Below are 9,559 nucleotides of genomic sequence, written 5' to 3'. Positions count from 1 at the left end.
TGGTGAACAAGAAAGGTTTATAGACTAAACAACCTTCTTCAAGATATTTATTGTCTTCCAGCCAACAGTATCTTTCTAATTGTAAAAAAAAAGCACCTAGTACATGCATCATGAATTTGGGTAAGGGCATAATTTAATGTCAAGGTGTTATAGAAAAAAGATTTATTATTATTTCCTGCTTTGAGGTTTTTGAACATATGATCATTAACGGCTCAATTTAAGAGCTTCAGTGTTTTGACTGCAGTTGCTCAGAATAAAATTGACATTTCCTATAAAGATTACATTCATTTTACCTTTATGAAAGCTTCTTGAACTTTAGAGGTGTCTTCAGTTTTCTGCAGTTGATGAGTGGTTTTCTGAGGTACAATTAAAATTTTTCACCTTTGAAGAACAAGCACTATCTGAGGCATGGTAAAGGACTATCTTATAGCTAGCTCCACCTGAACACCTGCATGAATATCAGTTTTATTATATGGTGTATTGATTTATTTTCACTTTAGTTTAATTTTTTCCCTCTTAAACCCATACCATCTGGGATCTGCTTGTCTACACCATTAGATTGTAAGCTCTTCGAAGGCATGAACTATGTCTTCTACTTTCATTGTATACTCCCAGTTGCCTTGTACATTGCTCTTTGCAAAGTAAAAGTTCAAAAATAGTGGTGACCCTGACACTAGTAGTTAATAAAGGAACATGACTGGTTAGGGACTAGGGTCATTTAATCCTAGTTGGGTGACCTGACTTGGAGGGATCAGGTTGAACATCCTGAACTTTCTAGAAGGCTGTGGGGAGCTGTAAAACTCTGGCCCAATCCAACCTAATGCTATTGTGATGTCACTGATGATGATGATATTGATGATGATGACCAGGAAGTCTTGCCCTCAGAAGTTCCACCGACTGGCCTCACATTATGGGAGTTTACCTGATTTAGTAGTTGGAGACAATCTGATCTAAATTAAAAGAGAAATGTCTCCTGATCGTGAATATTTTCATCATCATCATCTGAATTTATAGACACCACTCCACCCCTACTCTCTGTAGAGCACTGTACTATTGGTTGTGCCAACTCTACTTTATTCTCCCTTAGAACCTACTACTTAGTACGGTGCCCTGCACACAGTAGGCAGTCAAGAAATAACATTGAATAATCCAAGATCCTTGGAAGAGGCCATCTAACAAAAACAGAAGACACCGTGTCTTTGTCCTTGAGGAATCTGCAGGCAAATGAAGAATTTCCAAGCTAATGTTTGAAACATCTTCAGAATTTTCCAGAGGCTAATGAATATTAATTGGTGAAATTATTCACAGGTAAAACCCAGAATTTTGTCTTCTCTCAATTTCAACTTGGGTCAGTGGGAATCATTATTGCTTGGGGCTTCAAGAGGAGAATCATTTTTCAGAAAAGTGAAGGAGAGAAGATACTAATTTATAAGGAAATAATTAAGTGGGCAAATGTTGTTAAAATCATAGCAGGCTTTATTGTGGATATATATCAGGAAGTAACTGTGTTGTGGCAAGCATTTATCTAGTTTGGTGGAGTTTAAAGCTAAATTTTTAAAAAGGCCTAAATTATTACAACTTTAAAAATGCAATATGTGATATCTCAGTGAACTGTTTTATGGAGACAGATTTGTTTCATTATTATGGCAGTGATCATGAATGCATCCACATTAAATGAGGGACAGGCAGAGTACAAAGCATTTTATTACCATAATAGAGCATGAAGTCATCTGGTTGAATCAGAGCAACAAGTGAGTCCAGAATAATCAGGAGTGAAATCTAAAGGACACTCTATCCTTACTATCTTCTTTATCCAAATAAGGTCCAGTTATTGACTTCAGAGTGCAAAAATCCTATGAATCAATAAATTTGCAGGAGGGGGTAGGAGTGCTTAAAAAAAAGAACATGATCAGCCAATATTCTTTTAATTGTATGAATGAGCTTTAGTTTACTGTATGCATTTAAAATAGCAAAATTCAATCAAAGTTGAATTCAATACTAGAAAGAGTTAAAAAGCCTTTCATTTATGGAGTACACAGCTCTAACAGTGCAAAGATACTTTGTAAAGCTCATCAAATTAAATTTCACAAGATCCCTGAGAGGTTCAGAATAAGGTTCTCAATTTGGACTTGAAAAATTGAAGCATATAGAAGTAAATTTTTGCAATTCATCTGTGACAGGCAAATTCCAGATCTCTATTTTTCCTTCCTGGAAACTCAGTGCTGGTGGTTGCAAATTGCAGTTTGTCAGTCCATCAGACTAGACCCTTTATTCCTTGATTAAATCATCATAATAATAATAGTATTTGTTAAGTGCTTACTGTGTGCCAACCTCTGTTCTAAACACTGTTCTAGACACAAGGTAATCAGGTTGTCCCACGTAGGGCTCACAGCCTTAATTCCCATTTTACAGATGGAGTAACTGAGGCACAGAGAAGTTAAGTGACTTGCCTAAGGTCACACGGCAGACAGGTGGCCAGGCTGGGATTAGAACCCACATCCTCTGATTCCCAAACCTGTGTTCTTGCCACTAAGCCATGCTTCTTCTCTTTATTCCTATCATCCACCTTCCCCTCTTCACTGATTGTGAACCTGGCTGTGTACCCCTTATGCACTTTGATATACCACAGTATTCTTCTACCCTACTACTTCTCCTATCCTTAATCAACTTTAATGTCTTTCTCTCTCTTTAGACAGTAAATTCCTTTTTAATGGTAGTGGTTAAGCTCTTACTATGTGCCAGGTACTGTACTAAGGGCCATGGCCTAGTGGATAGAGCATGGGCCTGATAGTCAGAAGGACCTGTGTTCTAATCCCAGATCCTCCACTTCTCTGCTGTGTGGCCTTGGGAAAGTCACTTAACTTCTCTGTGCCTCAGGTACCTCATCTGTGAAGTGGGGATTACGACTGTGAGCCCAACTGGGACATGGATTGTGTCCAATCTGATTAGATTGTATCTACCCCAGCGCTTAATATAGTGCCTGACACATAGTAAGCATGTGACAAATACCATGTAAAAAAGCCCTGGGGAAGATATAAGCTAATCCGGTTGGACAGAGTCCTCTTCTCACGTGGGCCTCACTGTCTCAATCCCCATTTTACAGATGAGGTAGCTGAGGCACAGAGAAATAAAATGACTTGTCCAAGATCACACAGCAGACAAGTGGACAAGCAGAGATTGGAAACCAGGTCTTCTGACTCCTAGGCCTATAGTGTAACCATGAGACCTTGCTGTTTCACTCTTTCTTGTGGTCAGGGATCACATCTACCAACTCTGTCGTATTTTACTTTCCCAAGAGCTTAGTACAGTACTCTGCACTCAGTAAGTGCTTAATAAATGCCATCAATTGAGTAGAATTTATTGAGCACCTTCTGTGGGCAGAACACTATACTAAGCACTTGGATGACTACTACAATGTTAGATCACACAATCCTTTCTGAAGCATTTGGCACATTTTTGCATGAATAAGTGTTCCAGGAAGGTTGCCATACTTTATGGACTTGGGCATCAGGAGCTTGATCAAAATGAAGGTCTCTGAAGTATTTCTGACCCTTTCTACATTCATGAAACCAGAATTTACTATAGGTATCATGTGTCACTTTGCAACTCAGTAAATCCATCAGTATCAAAACACTGATCATCCCATCACATCTTGTCTGGGTAGAGCTTGTCAAACATTACTGCCAAGCTTATTGAGCTTATTGAGCATTTACTCTGTGAAGGACATTGTACAAAACACTTAGGAGAGTACAGTAGAGTTAGTAGACATGATCCCTGTTGTCAAGGAGCTTACATTTAAGATGGGGAAACAAATATTAAAATAAATTACAGCTAGAGGAAGTAACAAAGTTGAAAGGTTTGTAGATAAATGCTGTGAGGGGAGGGGAAGGTGGGAATACCCAGATTTCTAGGCCATGAAGAATCAAGTTCATGTGAGGAAAATGGACAATAGTATACTCACAAAGCTGATATATGGGTACTGAAAATGAACAGATTTTTTTTTTAAGATTCAATGAAGCACAGTCCTTCGTAAAGCCAAGGTCTGGGGGAGAGAACAATTTCAAGCCAACTAGTATAGCACAGCATACTAGTGAAATGGAATCAGGAAATGGAATGACTTTCAGAACAGGAGCTTTGGGAAAAGCATGATAGCAGAGGCCAAATCAAAATCGGAGTCAGGTACTGTAAATAGCAGTTGCAATAGTATAGAAATGAACAATCTTTCATGAGTACAGTGAGGAAGGGTGTGTTGGTCATTTGTTGGCCAATTGAATCACAGATGCACATAGATAAAATTCCACTATCAGTGCCACCTGGGCTGAATCTGAAGGACTCCAGTGTATGAAATTCACTGCTATAGCAACTTCTATAGCCGTTCAGTTTGGCCTGACACTCAGGGCACTCTGGCGCTGCATTCCACCCTTTTTCCAAAACACGTGCTGGACTTTCAATTCAATTTTCCACGTTTTAGCATATCCTTCCACTGTTGAAAGGTATGCTGAGTTCTCTGACAGAATTCCTAACAGCCTACAGCTTATATCACTGATGAACATCTTTGGTAGCACATAGGATTTTCCAGGTGCAGATTAATATAGAATTTAATTTTTCTTCAGGTGCACTGCTCATTTTATAAGATGCTTCGTTTACATAATTATGTTCATGTCTTATACGTATGCTTCTAAAGCAGTTATCCTAGTGAAGCAGTTTCTAAAAGACTGATTCAGAATATTTAGAATATTATGCACAGTCTGCTGAGCATAAAATAGTTTCCTGGAGGACCAGAAGCAGTGTTTCTTGCACCATTTTCAAACATGATTGTATAAACTTTACGAGAAGAAGAAGAAGGAGAAGGAGAAAGAGAAGCAAGAGAAGCATAGTTGTAGTATTTAAGTGATTTCTATGAACCAAGCACTGTACTAAGTGCTGAGGTAGATATAAGACAATCAGGTCCCACTTGGTGCTCACAAAGTAGTGGGGGAGAAATCCCCATTTTGCAGATGAAGGAACTGAGGCCCAGAGAAGTTAAGTGACATGCCCAAGGTCACACAGCTGACAGAACCAGAACCCAGGTCTTCTGATTCCCACGCTCATGCTCTTTCCACTAGACCATCTGTTATGCAATTCCATTTAACTTCAATGGGAATTTAGATCACGTTTAGGCAAGATGCTTTCAGGAACAAATAAACGGACTAATTTCAGTGTCAAGATACTTTTGTTCATTTGTAAATTGGAGAAAAACAATTTGAAGAAACCATAGAACTGTCACTAAACTATTAGTACTGGTCAGAAACCATTCTTTGAAAAGCAATAAATTTAACCAGGTAGGGTTCAAAAATCTGTTTCATTCTTTGCAACATGAAGATAATTTGACAGCTATAATCTTTGTTACTAATCCAATCCATTAATGTTTAAGCATTGGCTCATTGTAATCATTTATCTTCCTGAATACTGTCTTCAGCCATTAGGTAATCCTCACCCACTGTAAATAACTTTAAAATAGTGGGGATGTCTTGCCAAAGATGTTCAAATATCTTCACTTCCCAAGGCTTACTGAAGGAAAAAAAAATATGTGCCCTCCAACAAATTGCATTAATCCAAATGGGGTTTTGGATAATAATAATACTTAACTTATAATATGAACTGCCTGGAAAAGTTTAATCCAAATAGCATATCTTTTACATTGCCATTAGCGATTTAGAAGCTATCCAGGGGAGAGAACTGATTTTGTATTAATAAATGGATCAAGAAGTATGTTCGAGGCATGAGGACTTTCCACAGTTGCCACTTTTGATGGTTCTCTTCCAAAACATAAACGTAATTTTTCACCCTCAAATAATATAGGTTTGAGTCTATGATGGCAGGAACCTGAATAGACAGGTTGCTCAGTAGCAGACACAATTAGACTCACTTTATTATTATTATTATTATTATGGTATTTGTTGAGTGCTTACTAAGCACCAGGCACAATACCAAGCACTGAGTGGATACAAGAAATGAGGTTGGGCACAGTATATCTCCCACGTGGAGTTAACAGTCTTAACCCCAATTTTACAGATAAGGTAACTGAGGCACAGGGAAGTGAAGTGACTTGCTCGAAACCAAAAGGCAGACATGTAACGGAGCTGGAATTAGAACCCATGGCTTTCTAACTCCCAGGCCTATGCTTTGTCCACTACACCATGTTGCTTTGCTTTTGATTTTGCCAGGAACCATAGAATGATAGACACAACCCTTTATGTACAAGCCTCAGTTTGACTGTAGTAGATAGTAGTAATACTAATTCTATTGTTTCTATGTAAATAATGATCATTTTAGTAGGGACACCTAAAATTTCTGCTTGAGGTAGTTGTAGTTAAGATGACATATAGATATGAAATACTTGGCCAGTATGCATTCTTGATTCTCACTCCAGGATTGGCAGTTGCTAAGAGAACTATTTTAAGTGTGATTCCAACAAATCGGAAATTGACCACCTGGCTGAACAACATGGACCAATGCAGAGAAATGAGAAAACTTGCTGGATTTCTAAAAATGATATACTCTGTAATGGAGAAGCATGTGAAATCTGAGGGCCTGTGATTTCTTCCATGGTAATTCAGAACCTTTTCACAGCACTCTAGTTTTCTTCCCAGGGAGACAGAATAACTGGAGGATGATATCAAGGATACATTTATAACTCAAAATGGGAAACTGAACTCTGCAAGTTGTGGACAAAAATCTCAAAACTTGTGTCTGTAGGGATGTCAACGTCAATACCTGTTCTTAGGAAGTCCCCTACCTGTAGATAAGTTAGCCTGATTTATTTAAAAGCCTTAGGTAGCTAACCCAGTGACATAAATCAAATCTCAAGAGGGAAAATCTCCCGCTCTTTTGAGTTGGAGCTAAATCCTCCCAAATCATCCTGTCCTAGACTTCATTTCCATCTATTGGTGAACAGATATACTAATCTGTGGACAGATTAACAAATACATGATATAAATGGTAAGTACATAAAAAAATACAAACACTACAAACTGCTCTACCTATTACCGTCCACTGAATCTAAGTTTGTACTCTCACTTAGAAACTCTGATTCATGTTTTAAACTATATTGTTTCAGTAGAGCACTGAACTTAATTAAAGCTACAGGTTTTGAGGTGAACGTTCAGATAGAAAAACTGGATCTCCTATGACATTGTGATTTCTTAGTTTTGAGTCTGGGGTGCCATCTCTGCATATTATCTTCGCCTTGAAGAATAAGGAAGCTGTATTTCAGTTAATCACTTGATTTACCTTCTATATAATTTTAACCACAGCCCACAACACTTTATGTGTGTTATCCCATGCATCTTTCCATCTTGGTCCACCAGCAATCCTCTTGACATTACACACTAATCTTTATTCTTCATTTACAGCAATGAATTAATGAATAATAATGATGATTGTGCTATTTAAGAACTTACTATTCGCCAAGCACTGTGCTAAGCTTTAGGGGAGACCCAAATAATCAGATCAGGCACAGTCCCTGTCTCTCATGGGGCTCACAGTCTAAAGGAGGAGGGAGAACAGATATTCAAAACATAAATGAGGAAACTGAGGCACAGGTAAATTAGGTGACTTTCCCAAAGTCACATGGTAGGCAAGTCAGGGAATCAGGATTAGAATCCAGGTCTTCTGATTCAAAGTCCTGTGCTCTTTCCGCTTGACAACTCTGCCCCTGATTCTTCATATGAATCTATCACTAGTATAAATAGAGCTCCTACTGTATGCAGGGCAATATACTAAGTACCTGGGAGGATAAAGAAGACTTGGTAGACTTGCCTTCTAGGAGCTTACAATATTATGTACATAGATACAAAATTTATGTACATATCTACAATGTATTTATTTTAATATCTGGGTGGTGTTCCATCTCCCACCTCCTTCAATCTGTAAGTTCCTTGTGGGAGGGAACATGTCTATTATCTCTGTTGTATTGTACTCTCTCACAAGCTCACAAGCTTAGTCTAGTGCTCCTCATAAAGTAAGTGCTCAAAAATACCACTAATTGACTACAATCTTGCAGAGGAGACAGTAAAATAATTTACATGTAGGAAAAAGAAGGAAAGGGGATAGGAGCATAAATTAATGCTTAAGTAACAGAATAAGACTTGTTTCATGAGTGCTATGGAAGACTGCGAGTGCTCAGATGGTGCAAGTGCTGAAGTGGCAATTGGGTAGTAAACCTGGGGTGAATATAAATTCAGCCTGGAAAGCTTCCTGGAGGAAGAGTATTTTCTGGAGGGCTTTGCAAGTGGAGAGACCAAATGCTCTATGAAGATACTACACCTTTATGCTTGGTAAAGTAGAAACTCGGCAGAAAATATGAGGACTTCGCCCACTTCAGAATCATGTGGAAGTATATTACAACATATGTAATTTTTTGAAGCCTGAAACCAATGCTTCCGGTTCATAGAGTCAATTTAGACATCTAACATATTGGTGCTACTTCTTTATGGGTTGTATTGAATTCTGGGAATTAGGAGGATCCTGCTTTCTTCAAGCAGATCATTTATGAAACAGCTGTGTGGCCCTTGTAAGCTCCATTTCACCTCGCTAATAAAAAGAATTCCGTTTGCCTAATTTGAATTTGTATGTTTCTAAATGAGATTTCAGAAGAACTCCAAAATGGTTGCTATAGATATGCTGTGATTTCAAAAAATTATAATTATTAAAATGTCATATTGAATAATACTTCAAATAGTTATTCCAGACACCCATTTTAAAATGCAGACTAATGCTGGTTTAATTTTCTCTCAAAACTGAGGTTTGTATAATTTTTCACTAATCTAATTATTCTCAGAGTGTTACATTTTGTATTCTGTCTTTGATGAGTAATGGGAGGAACAAAAACTCTTTGAATTTGGGATTAATTGCAAAGCAAAGTGGCAGGTGCATCCGGTTCTTAATCAACACTATTGCTTTGGGACCTGATTCATCTTCTAGGTTATTCTCTTGGAAAATGTGAAATAGACTCTACGGCCATATTGGAATCCATTGGAAATAAGGGAGAAGAGGCATGTGGAATCTATTGGTAATTGGAACAGCTCCTTTTAAAAGGCCTGTAGAATGGGGCCCCATACATTTCAGTAAGTAAGCACCCCAACAAGGATCCTCTTGCTCAGCGAGCATTAACATAGTCGACTCCAGTTTTCAGTGGGGAATGTAGTGTTTGGATTAATTTCCTTTTGATGGGAAAGGAAATTAGGCCTCGTAGAAGCCTGTTTGCAGATGGTTGTATTTAGCTTTCAAGAAGAGTGCTTCTTCAACCTTTCTTCTCCAGCCTCCTCTGAACCTTCCAAGAATCAATATGAGGAAGTGATGGCTGCTTTCCAGACTGTTAGAATGACACATCGATACAATACAAAACCCTACAAAAAAAAAAAATGTTTGCCTCGAGGGGAACAGTATGAAATTTTCCCTTAATCTCTATGAGGCTTTGCTCCAACAACATTTTGTGTGTTTTACCGAAAGATTTTAGTAGAACTTAGCTTTTATATTGCTTTTTTTTTCCATTTCAAAGAGACTTTTCAGGTTTGAA

The 9,559-nt window shown here is 38.1% G+C and overlaps 1 long non-coding RNA gene across 1 annotated transcript; it reads left to right on the top strand.

Annotated features, from left to right (window-relative positions):
• The first annotated feature begins 937 nt into the window (after positions 1 to 937).
• Positions 938 to 9,101, top strand: LOC120638951. The gene is made up of 3 exons (XR_005661003.1): positions 938 to 1,308; positions 6,413 to 6,590; positions 8,965 to 9,101. It is a non-coding gene; the product is annotated as an uncharacterized LOC120638951 (long non-coding RNA).
• Positions 9,102 to 9,559: the final 458 nt, after the last annotated feature.

The sequence above is a fragment of the Ornithorhynchus anatinus genome, chromosome 17 (assembly GCF_004115215.2).
Source record: "Ornithorhynchus anatinus isolate Pmale09 chromosome 17, mOrnAna1.pri.v4, whole genome shotgun sequence".
NCBI classification, from domain to species: Eukaryota; Metazoa; Chordata; class Mammalia; order Monotremata; family Ornithorhynchidae; genus Ornithorhynchus; species Ornithorhynchus anatinus.
The sequence above is the reverse complement of the archived record's forward strand: the minus strand, read 5'-3'. Positions and strand labels throughout refer to the sequence as shown.